Genomic DNA, 10144 nt, shown 5'->3' with positions numbered 1-10144 from the left:
TATTTCATGCCCGAGGAGTGACGCCCTCTGGGCTAAGGGTGGTGGTATGCCCGGCCCCCCCTCTGGAGGTCTCCAAAACCTAAGTCGAGACTTCCATGGACCCCGGTTATCCGAATTTCATGCCCGAGGAGTGACGCCCTCTGGGCTTAGGGTGGTGGTAAGCCCGGCCCCACTCTCTGGAGGTCTAAACTGACTTCCATGGACCCCGGTTATCTGAATTTCATGCCCGAGGAGTGACGCCCTCTGGGCTTAGGGTGGTGGTAAGCCCGGCCCCACTCTCTGGAGGTCTAAACTGACTTCCATGGACCCCGGTTATCCGAATTTCATGCCCGAGGAGTGATGAACCTCTGGGCTAAGGGTGGTGGTAAGTGCAGCCCCCCCTCTGGAGGTTTCCAAAACCTAAGTCGAGACTTCCATGGACCCCGGTGATGCGAATTTCAAGCCCGAGGAGTGGTGCCCTCTGGGCTAAGGGTGGTGGTAAGCCCGGCCCCCCCCCTCTCTGGAGGTCTAAACTGACTTCCATGGACCCCGGTGTAGCGTATTTCATGCCCGAGGAGTGACGCCCTCTGGGCTTAGGGTGGTGGTAAGCCAGGCCCCCCCCCTCTCTGGAGGTCAAAATTGACTTCCATGGACCCCGGTTATCCGAATTTTATGCCCGAGGAGTGACGCCCTCTGGGCTAAGGGTGGTGGTAAGTCCGGCTCCCACCCTCTGGATGCGTTCAAAACCTAAGTCGAGACTTCCATGGACCCCGGTGATGCGAAGTGACATGCCCGAAGAGTGGTGCCTTCTGGGCTAAGGTTGTGATAAGCCCGGTCTCTCCTCTGGAGGTCTGTGGTTTTAAAGTGAATATTTTCTAAGTCCCTCACCTGAGATTTTAAGAGAATCAGGACCCTCCTCAAGCCTCGTAGCGAGTCCGAGGGAGGTTCATCGTTGTCGGCTATGCGAAAGGGGTTCAGACGCCTCTAATCCTGTGGGCATATGGTTTCTCAGCCTGGTGCCGTCGGGATATTAGGGAGGCATTAAATCAGACGTAAGTTTGGGTAACAGCGATGCGAAACGCTATGCCCAAAGGAGTGGCTTCCCGATGGGCTTGAAATAATGGGAATGTCCGCTCTGCTTCCCTGGATGTGTTCAAAACCTAAGTCGAGACATCCGTAGACCCCGTTGATGCGAATTCCATGCCCGAGGAGTGACGCCCTCTGGGCTTAAGGGTGGTGGTAAGACCGGCCCCACTCTCTGGAGGTCTAAACTGACTTCCATGGACCCCGGTGATTCGAATTTCAAGCCCGAGGAGGTGCACACCTCCGGGCTAAGGGGATGGTTTGGGTGGCCTCCCCTCTGGATGTGTTCAAAACCTAAGTTGAGACATCCATAGACCCCGGTAATCCGAATTTCATGCCCGAGGAGTGACGCCCTCTGGGCTTAAGAGTGGTGGTAAGACCGGCCCCACTCTCTGGAGGTCTAAACTGACTTCCATGGACCCCGGTGATGCGAATTTCATGCCCGAGGAGTGGCGCCCTCTGGGCTAAGAGTGGTGGTAAGACCGGCCCCACTCTCTGGATGTCTAAAATGACTTCCATGGACCCCGGTGATTCGAATTTGAAGCCCGAGGAGGTGCACACCTCCGGGCTAAGGGGATGGTTTGGGTGGCCTCCCCTCTGGATGTGTTCAAAACCTAAGTTGAGACATCCATAGACCCCGGTAATCCGAATTTCATGCCCGAGGAGTGACGCCCTCTGGGCTTAAGGGTGGTGGTAAGACCGGCCCCACTCTCTGGATGTCTAAAATGACTTCCATGGACCCCGGTGATGCGAATACACAAGCCCGAGGAGTGGCACACCTCTGGGCTAAGGGGATGGTTTGGGTTGCCTCCCCTCTGGAGGTCTAAAAATGACTTCCATAGACCCCGGCGAAGCGAATTTAAAGCCCGAGGACTGGCACCCCTCTGGGCTAAGGGGATGGTTAGGGTGGCCTCCCCTCTGGATGTCTAAAATGACTTCCATGGACCCCGGTGATGCGAATACACAAGCCCGAGGATTGGCACACCTCTGGGCTAAGGGGATGGTTTGGGTTGCCTCCCCTCTGGAGGTCTAAAAATGACTTCCATAGACCCCGGCGAAGCGAATTTAAAGCCCGAGGACTGGCACCCCTCTGGGCTAAGGGGATGGTTAGGGTGGCCTCCCCTCTGGATGTCTAAAATGACTTCCATGGACCCCGGTGATGCGAATACACAAGCCCGAGGAGTGGCACACCTCTGGGCTAAGGGGATGGTTTGGGTTGCCTCCCCTCTGGAGGTCTAAAAAATGACTTCCATAGACCCCGGCGAAGCGAATTTAAAGCCCGAGGACTGGCACCCCTCTGGGCTAAGGGTGGTGGTTAATCCGGCCCCCCCTTCTGGATGTGTTCAAAACCTAAGTCGAGACATCCATGGACCCCCGGTGATGCGAAGTGACATGCCCGAGGAGTGACGCCCTCTGGGCTAAGGTTGTGATAAGCTTGGTCTCTCCTCTGGAGGTCTGTGGTTTTAAAGTGAAAATTTTCTAAGTCCCTCACCTGAGATTTTAAGAAAATCAGGACCCTCCTCAAGCCTCGTAGCGAGTCCGAGGGAGGTTCATCGTTGTCGGCTATGCGAACGAGGTTCCAACGCCTCAAATCCTGTGGGCATATGGTTTCTCAGCCTGGTGCCGTCGGGATATTAGGGAGGCATTAAATCAGACGTAAGTTTGGGTAACAGCGATGCGAAACGCTATGCCCAAAGGAGTGGCTTCCCGATGGGCTTGAAATAATGGGAATGTCCGCTCTGCTTCCCTGGATGTGTTCAAAACCTAAGTCGAGACATCCGTAGACCCCGTTGATGCGAATTCCATGCCCGAGGAGTGGCACACCTCTGGGCTAAGGGTTGGTGGTAAGTCAGGCCCCACCCTCTGGAGGTTTTCAAAACCTAAGTCGAGACCTCCGTAGACCCCGGTGATGCGAATACCGAAGCCCGAGGACTGGCACCCCTCTGGGCTAGGGTGGGGATAAGATATGCCCCCACCCTCTGGAGGTTTTCAAAACCTAAGTCGAGACCTCCGTAGACCCCGGTGATGCGAAATGACATGCCCGAGGACTGGCACCCCTCTGGGCTAGGGTGGGGATAAGATATGCCCCCACCCTCTGGAGGTTTTTAAAACCTAAGTCGAGACCTCCATAGAACCCCGGTGATGCGAAGTGACATGCCCGAGGACTGGCACCCCTCTGGGCTAGGGTGGTGGTTAATCCGGCCCCACCTCTGGAGGTTTTCAAAACCTAAGTCGAGACCTCCATAGACCCCGGTGATGCGAATACCGAAGCCCGAGGACTGGCACCCCTCTGGGCTAGGGTGGTGGTTAATCCGGCCCCCCCTCTGGAGGTTTTCAAAACCTAAGTCGAGACCTCCATAGACCCCGGTGATGCGAATACCGAAGCCCGAGGACTGGCACCCCTCTGGGCTAAGGGGATGGTTTGGGTGGCCTCCCCTTCAATCCCGATGATTCGTTCGATATATGCCCAGGGAGGTGAACACTTCTCTGGGCGTGAGGGGGTCGAGCGTATGAGGGTTGTACCCCGTTATGGTTCCTACTATAAACGAATCCGAGCGGCGGGTCCACAGGCCACCGACCACCTGCCCACTTGCGGGGTGGGTGCGACGGGCCGCCCGCCGGCAGTTGTCCCCGTTCCTAACCTAACTCTTGCCCGTGCGCGAGTCGAAAGGGGCATACAAACCCCCGAGGCGAAGACCGGCGTTCCGCTTGGTCTAATGTGGGATCTCCCAGATTTTCCCCTCCGCGGGGACTTGGGAGCGCACCACCGGGCCCCCGCGCTGGAAACGGCCGGAGGCAAAGAGCGCATTAGAGGTGTCACGGATCGGTCTTTTTAAACGGACCGCGGCTGGAAGTTCGCAGGGGAAGAGGCGCTCGGTTTACGGTTCCCGGGCCCCGACCCCCTTCGTCTTCTTAAATCGAGAAAACTAACCGTAGGCTCCGGGGGGGCGAATCGTAAAACCTTTGCCGACCTCCTCGCACTGCGAGGGGGCCAGGATTTGCGGCTTGTCCGCGTATCGGTCCTACCAAGGACCGCGGCTGGAAGTTCGCAGGGGAAGAGGCGCTCGGTTTACGGTTCCCGGGCCCCGACCCCCTTCGTCTTCTTAAATCGAGAAAACTAACCGTAGGCTCCGGGGGGCGAATCGTAAAACCTTTGCCGACCTCCTCGCACTGCGAGGGGGCCAGGATTTTGCGGCTTGTCCGCGTATCGGTCCTACCAAGGACCGCGGCTGGAAGTTCGGTGGTGAGCCCTCGACCTTACGAGATTGGGGGCAAAACCCTTCGTCTTCTGAACATCAGACGGCTCCGGGGGGGGCGTACCGTAAAACCTATGCCGACCTCCTCGCGCTTTGAGGGGGCCAGGAAATTCTCTTCCATTCTCTTCCCTTAAACGGACGTCCTTTACGCCCGTTCGAAATGCGGCATACCCGGAGCACCAGGGGCAGGCTTCTAATCCGAAATAATACCGGCTTTTAGAACGATCCTCCCCGCCACGTGCTCCAGCCTCCATGGCTCGTGGACCCCCCGTAACAGGGGGTCCGCTTGTCCCAGAATCGTTCCGAGGGAGACTTAGCCGATCCGTCGGTCTAATTTCCACCGCAGTTTGGGTCCGTTAAAAGGTCCGAGTCGGTGGTGCCTTAGGGTCGGGATCCTATTGAGGGAAGGAACCGGCCCCTAGCCTGCACCGTCCGGGCCTTGAATCGTACATTTTCCAAGTAGTCAAACCCCCGATTGCAGACCCACCTCCGGGGGGTCTCGTTCGAAAAGCCTTTCCGCGGTGCGCGTCTCTTCCTCCTTCGGGGGGTCGAGTTCCACGCACCACCGACTCTCTCTCTTTCCCCAAGCCGGGTTTGAGTACCAGAGGGATCGGCCTGGTTGATCCTGCCAGTATCATATGCTTGTCTCAAAGATTAAGCCATGCAAGTCTAAGTACACACGGGCGTTGGTACAGTGAAACTGCGAATGGCTCATTAAATCAGTTATGGTTCCTTTGATCGCTCCACACGTTACTTGGTATAACTGTGGTAATTCCAGAGCTAATACATGCAAACGAAGCGTTGGAAGTGGGGGTGCCGTTTCGAGGTGGTCGGTGACTGGTTCACCTTCCCCCCTCGGCGCCCCCCACGGATACGTGCATTTATCAGAACCAAAAAACCCCCTCCCGACTCCGGTCGGGTCCGCTTTGGTGACTCTAGATAACCTTTGGCCGATCGCAGAGCCCTTCGGGGCGGCGACGTCTCATTCGAGTGTCTGCCCTATCAACTTTCGACGGTAGTCTACGGGACTACGTGTGGTGACCACGGGTAACGGGGAATCTGGGTTCGATTCCGGAGAGGGAGCCTGAGAAACGGCTACCACATCCAAGGAAGGCAGCAGGCGCGCAAATTACCCATTCCCGACACGGGGAGGTAGTGACGAAAAATATCGGTGCGAGGCCCCGTTTGAAGGTTTCGGGACCGAAATGAACTCAATCTACGTCCGTGGGTGAGGACCCATTGGAGGGCAAGTCTGGTGCCAGCAGCCGCGGTAATTCCAGCTCCAATAGCGTATGTTAACGTTGCTGCAGTTAAAAAGCTCGTAGTTGGATCCGGGGACGGGTCCCGGCTGCCGGGCCTCTGCCCGTCCGGACTTCGCGGTGGGAAGCTGCCCCTCTCCGGGGGGGTTGGGGACCCCCCGCGGGTCTCTGGGTGGAGGTCGCGGGACCTTGTCCCTACTCATCCGGTGTCCTCTGCTCCCTTCCTCCGCGGAGAGGCCCTTAGCTGGGTCGTCCGCCGCGGTTGAATACGTGGGGGGCGGAAGGGTCCGGTGCGTTTACTTTGAACAAAACAGAGTGCTCAAAGCAGGCCGAAGCGTGCCTTGAATGGACTGAGCTAGGAATAATGGAATAAGGCCTTCCCATGGGGGGCGAGTCGGAGCTCTTCGGCGAGGCGGCCGGGCGGGGCCGTTTTCTGGCCGCCGCACGGTTCCCCGAGCCGGGGGGGTATCCGACCGCTCTCTTGGTCCTATTTCGTGGGTTTGACGGACCAAAGGTCATGATTAAGAGGGACGGCCGGGGGCATTCGTACCGCACCGAGAGAGGTGAAATTCGTAGACCGGTGCGGGACGGACAAAAGCGAAGGCATTTGCCAAGAATGTTTTCATTAATCAAGAACGAAAGTCGGAGGATCGAAGACGATCAGGTACCGTCGTAGTTCCGACCGTAAACTATGCCGACCCGCGATCCGGCGGCGTTGGGTTAACGACTATGACCCGCCGGGCAGCGTCCGGGAAACCACGAGTCTTTGGGCTCTGGGGGGAGTACGGTTGCAAAGCTGAAACTTAAAGGAATTGACGGAAGGGCACCACCAGGAGTGGAGCTTGCGGCTTAATTTGACTCAACGCGGGGAACCTAACCCGGCCCGGACACGGTAAGGATTGACAGATTGACGGCTCTTTCTCGATTCTGTGGGTGGTGGTGCATGGCCGTTGGTAGTTCGTGGAGCGATTCGTCTGGTCAATTCCGGTAACGAACGAGATCCCATCCTTTAAGTAGTTACACGGCCCCTCTCCTGGGTCGGACTCTATCCCCGAAGGTCCCCGTTCGCGGGGGGTCCCCATCGGGGTGGGGGTGTTGGGGGTTTCGGCGGGGGTCCGGTTCTACCCCGGATCGGTTCGGGGAGGTGATGCGGTTGACGGGGGTTCAGTTCTGCGTCGAGTGGGTGGCTCCGGCCTCTCCCCTTCGCGTTCGGTTCCCTCCCCGATGCCGTCCGCACCTCGTTCCGCTCTCCGGGTGTGGGTTGTCCGTCCTTCGCCTTCGCCTTCCCTCTCCCCTCCCCGGTGCCCTCCCGCTTACCGCGGGCCTGAAGGTTGGGGTTCGCCCGGTGGGAATCAGCGGTCGGTGGCTAAACTTCTTAGAGCGATTTGTGGCACAGAAGCCACTTGAGAAATGGAGCAATAACAGGTCTGTGATGCCCTTAGAAGTCCGGGGTCGCACGTGAGCTACAATGGCTGGTTCAACATGTAAGTTACCCTACGCCGAGAGGTGCGGGCAATCCTATGAACGCCATTCCCCGCTGGGGACAGGGGATTGCAACTATTCCCCTCGAACGAGGAATTCCAAGTAGGCGCGGGTCACCAGCCCGCGTCGATTAAGTCCCTGCCCTTTGTACACACCGCCCGTCGCTACTACCGATCGGATGCCTCGGTGAGGTCCTCGGACCGTCCCCGGGGCGGCCCTCGAACGGGGGTCGCCTCCGGGCGATGGGAAGTCGATCGAACCCGGACATCTAGAGGGAGTAAAAGTCGTAACAAGGTTTTCGTAGGGGAACCTGCGGAAGGATCAATAACGGTGACCTGGCCGCGGTCGGCGCCCGCCGTCCGTGCCGGTTGTCGAGTCGGACTCGAGAGGCCGAACCTCCCCCCCGGCGGGTACCTTCAAGGTATGGACCGCAGAAGCCTCGTACCTTTCGTCGTCGGCCGACGTGAGTCTCTCCCCCCTCCGGGTGGGTGGACGTAGCGAGCCGGCTTCGGAACTCGGGGTTATGCGAGGACCGCCTTAGGTGCATAGGTACCCCGGTCCGCCCCTCCCGTTCGCGGGGGGAAGAGTGGCGCCGGAGCCGCCCGCCGGGTAGTTAAACCCAAAAAACCATTGATCGTTGAAGGCTTGATTGTGCGTGCGCGAGTCAAAGGGGCTTACTCACCCCCAGGGCGTTGGCCGGTGCTCGCCGGCCTCGGTGGGATCTCCCTGAACCCATCCCCCCGGCACAGGGGGCGGTGGTGGACGGGAGCGTACCGCCGGGCGAAACTCTTTCCCCTCACGGGGTTAGAGCGGAGCTTAAGAGCGCATGCAAAATACCCCCGATGTTGGCTTCGCAGAGACGGACCGTATAATAGTCTAAGGCCGGTGCGCGAGTTGAAGGGGCCTCACGAACCCCGGATGCGTTTATAAACACCCGAAAGGAGACGGCCGGTGCCCGCCGGTCCTGACTAGGTGGGATCTACCCAGCGCCTTCCCCTAAGCGGGGACTTGGGAGCGTACCACCGGGCCTCGCTCATACCCTCCGGGGTGGAGAGCTTGGCTTTGAGCGCACGCCTGAATGCCTTAGACCGGGACCCGTAACGCAGCGAACCAAACCCCTGGGCCTCGCCGGGAACGGCGGGTGCCTAGACCCCGGTCTCCTAAACCACGTAAGTCTCGGGCACCTACTCGGGCGATCGTCCCCCGGGCCGTAACTCCTCGGTCCGGTGGTGACGCCCAGGTTCAATGACCTTTCCCCCCCTGCACGGGGGTGGAAGGCACCCGGCTTGAAATATATTGGCAAAAATTGTCTCTTGTTCGAATGGCTTCCTTCGCCCGGCCTGTAACGGGCCGGGCACAAACCCGAATACGACTCTTAGCGGTGGATCACTCGGCTCGTGCTTCGATGAAGAACGCAGCCATCTGCGTTAACTAATGTGAATTGCAGGACACAGATCATCGAAATTTCGAACGCATATTGCGGCCGCGGGGGTCCATCCCGCGGCCACGCCTGTCTGAGGGTCGCTTTACCCATCGATCGGTCTCCGCGCCCCCGCTGAGAGAGAGAGACCGCGGCTGGAAGCTCGCAGGGCCTGAAAACGGCCCTTCGTCTTCCCAAACGAAGACTCGGTTCCGAGCCAGTCCACGCGGCCCGTGTTGCGAGAGAGCTCCGTACAGGGAACGGAGGGAGAGCCGAGTAGGTCCGGGTCCACGTCCGTTACGGTCTCTCCCCGAGTCCCGAGCGGGGCTCCGCGCAGTCGGACGCGGGGGTGGCGAGTGCCGATTAAACCCAGCGAGCGGGCGAGTGAGCGGGCGGGCGAGCGGCCGGGGTGGGGGGGAGGGTGTCGCGGAGTTCGGTCTCGTGCCGGGCTCTCGCCCCTCGCCCCTAGCCTTCGGCCCTCCGCCTCCGCCCTCGCCCCCGCATAAGAAACCTCTGTGTGCGGCCTCAGATCAGACGAGACGACCCGCTGAACTTAAGCATATCAGTAAGCGGAGGAAAAGAAACTAACAAGGATTCCCTTAGTAGCGGCGAGCGAACAGGGAAGAGCCCAGCGCTGAATCCCACTTTCCCCTGACCGGGGTTGGCCGGGAAATGTAGCGTACGGAAGTCCGTAAGATCCGTCTCGGTGCGGACGCGGGACCAAGTCCTCGCGAACGTGGCTTCTTCCCATAGACGGTGAAAGCCCGGTAGCGAGTCCCGCGTTCCCGCCCGGGTAGGTCGGGCTTCTCGGAGTCGGGTTGCTTGGGAATGCAGCCCAAAGCGGGTGGTAAACTCCATCTAAGGCTAAATACCGGCACGAGACCGATAGCGAACCGAGTACCGTGAGGGAAAGTTGAAACAGGACTTTGAAGAGAGAGTTCAACAGAGCGTGAAACCGTTGAGAGGTAAACGTACGGGGACCGAGAAGACTGCCCCGGGGGATTCAGCCGGGCGGACGGCCCCGCGCTCGTCGGGTTCCGCGGTCGGGGGTGCGAGCGTATCCGGGCGAGAGGGGTGGGGTGCCGACTCCACCGCTCCCCGCTTCGGCTCTGCGCTTCGCCTCTGGACTTCGGGCCTGTCGGGCGTACGGAGGTCCGGCCCCGCCCGGTGTACTTTCCCCGCGTGGTGGTGAGTCGCGACCGGCTCCGGTTAGGCTTGGAAGGGCCCGAGGGTGAAGGTAGGTCCGTCCGGAGAAGGGAGCCCCACGCGGCCCCCGGACACGGGCGTTCCGCTACAGCCCCTCGCTCCGACTTCGCCGATAACGCCGGGGCCGTGGAGCAATGTCCTTTCCGCGTTCTCCCCTCCTCCGGGATGGGGATGGGGGCCCCCCCCGATCGTTCGGTCGAAGCGGGCCGGCTGGGCTGTCCTCAGCCCCGGGCTAGGCCCGCTACGGCGATGCGGGGGGCGATCCAGGCCCACAGCACCCGAACGCCTAAGGTCAGCGGCTAAGTTCGGACCCCGAACGACCCGTCTTGAAACACGGACCAAGGAGTCTAACGCGTATGCGAGTCGAAGGGACCAGAACCCCCGGAGGCGCAACGAAGGTGAAGGCCGGCGCGCGTCGGCTGAGGTGGGATCCGTCCTAACCCTCCGAGGGGGCGGGC

The 10144-nt window shown here is 59.9% G+C and overlaps 1 non-coding gene and 1 pseudogene across 1 annotated transcript; both read left to right on the top strand.

Moving 5' to 3' along the window:
• Positions 1–8430: 8430 nt before the first annotated feature.
• On the top strand, positions 8431–8584 carry LOC136684768 (5.8S ribosomal RNA). The gene has a single exon (XR_010799850.1). It is a non-coding gene; the product is annotated as a 5.8S ribosomal RNA (ribosomal RNA).
• Positions 8585–9000: 416 nt separating this feature from the next.
• LOC136684769 (28S ribosomal RNA) overlaps positions 9001–10144 on the top strand; it is a 4634-nt pseudogene continuing 3490 nt past the window's right edge.

The sequence above is a fragment of the Hoplias malabaricus genome, unplaced genomic scaffold (assembly GCF_029633855.1).
Source record: "Hoplias malabaricus isolate fHopMal1 unplaced genomic scaffold, fHopMal1.hap1 scaffold_398, whole genome shotgun sequence".
Classification (NCBI taxonomy): Eukaryota; Metazoa; Chordata; class Actinopteri; order Characiformes; family Erythrinidae; genus Hoplias; species Hoplias malabaricus.
Note: the sequence above shows the minus strand (reverse complement) of the source record. Positions and strands in the feature narration are given on the sequence as shown.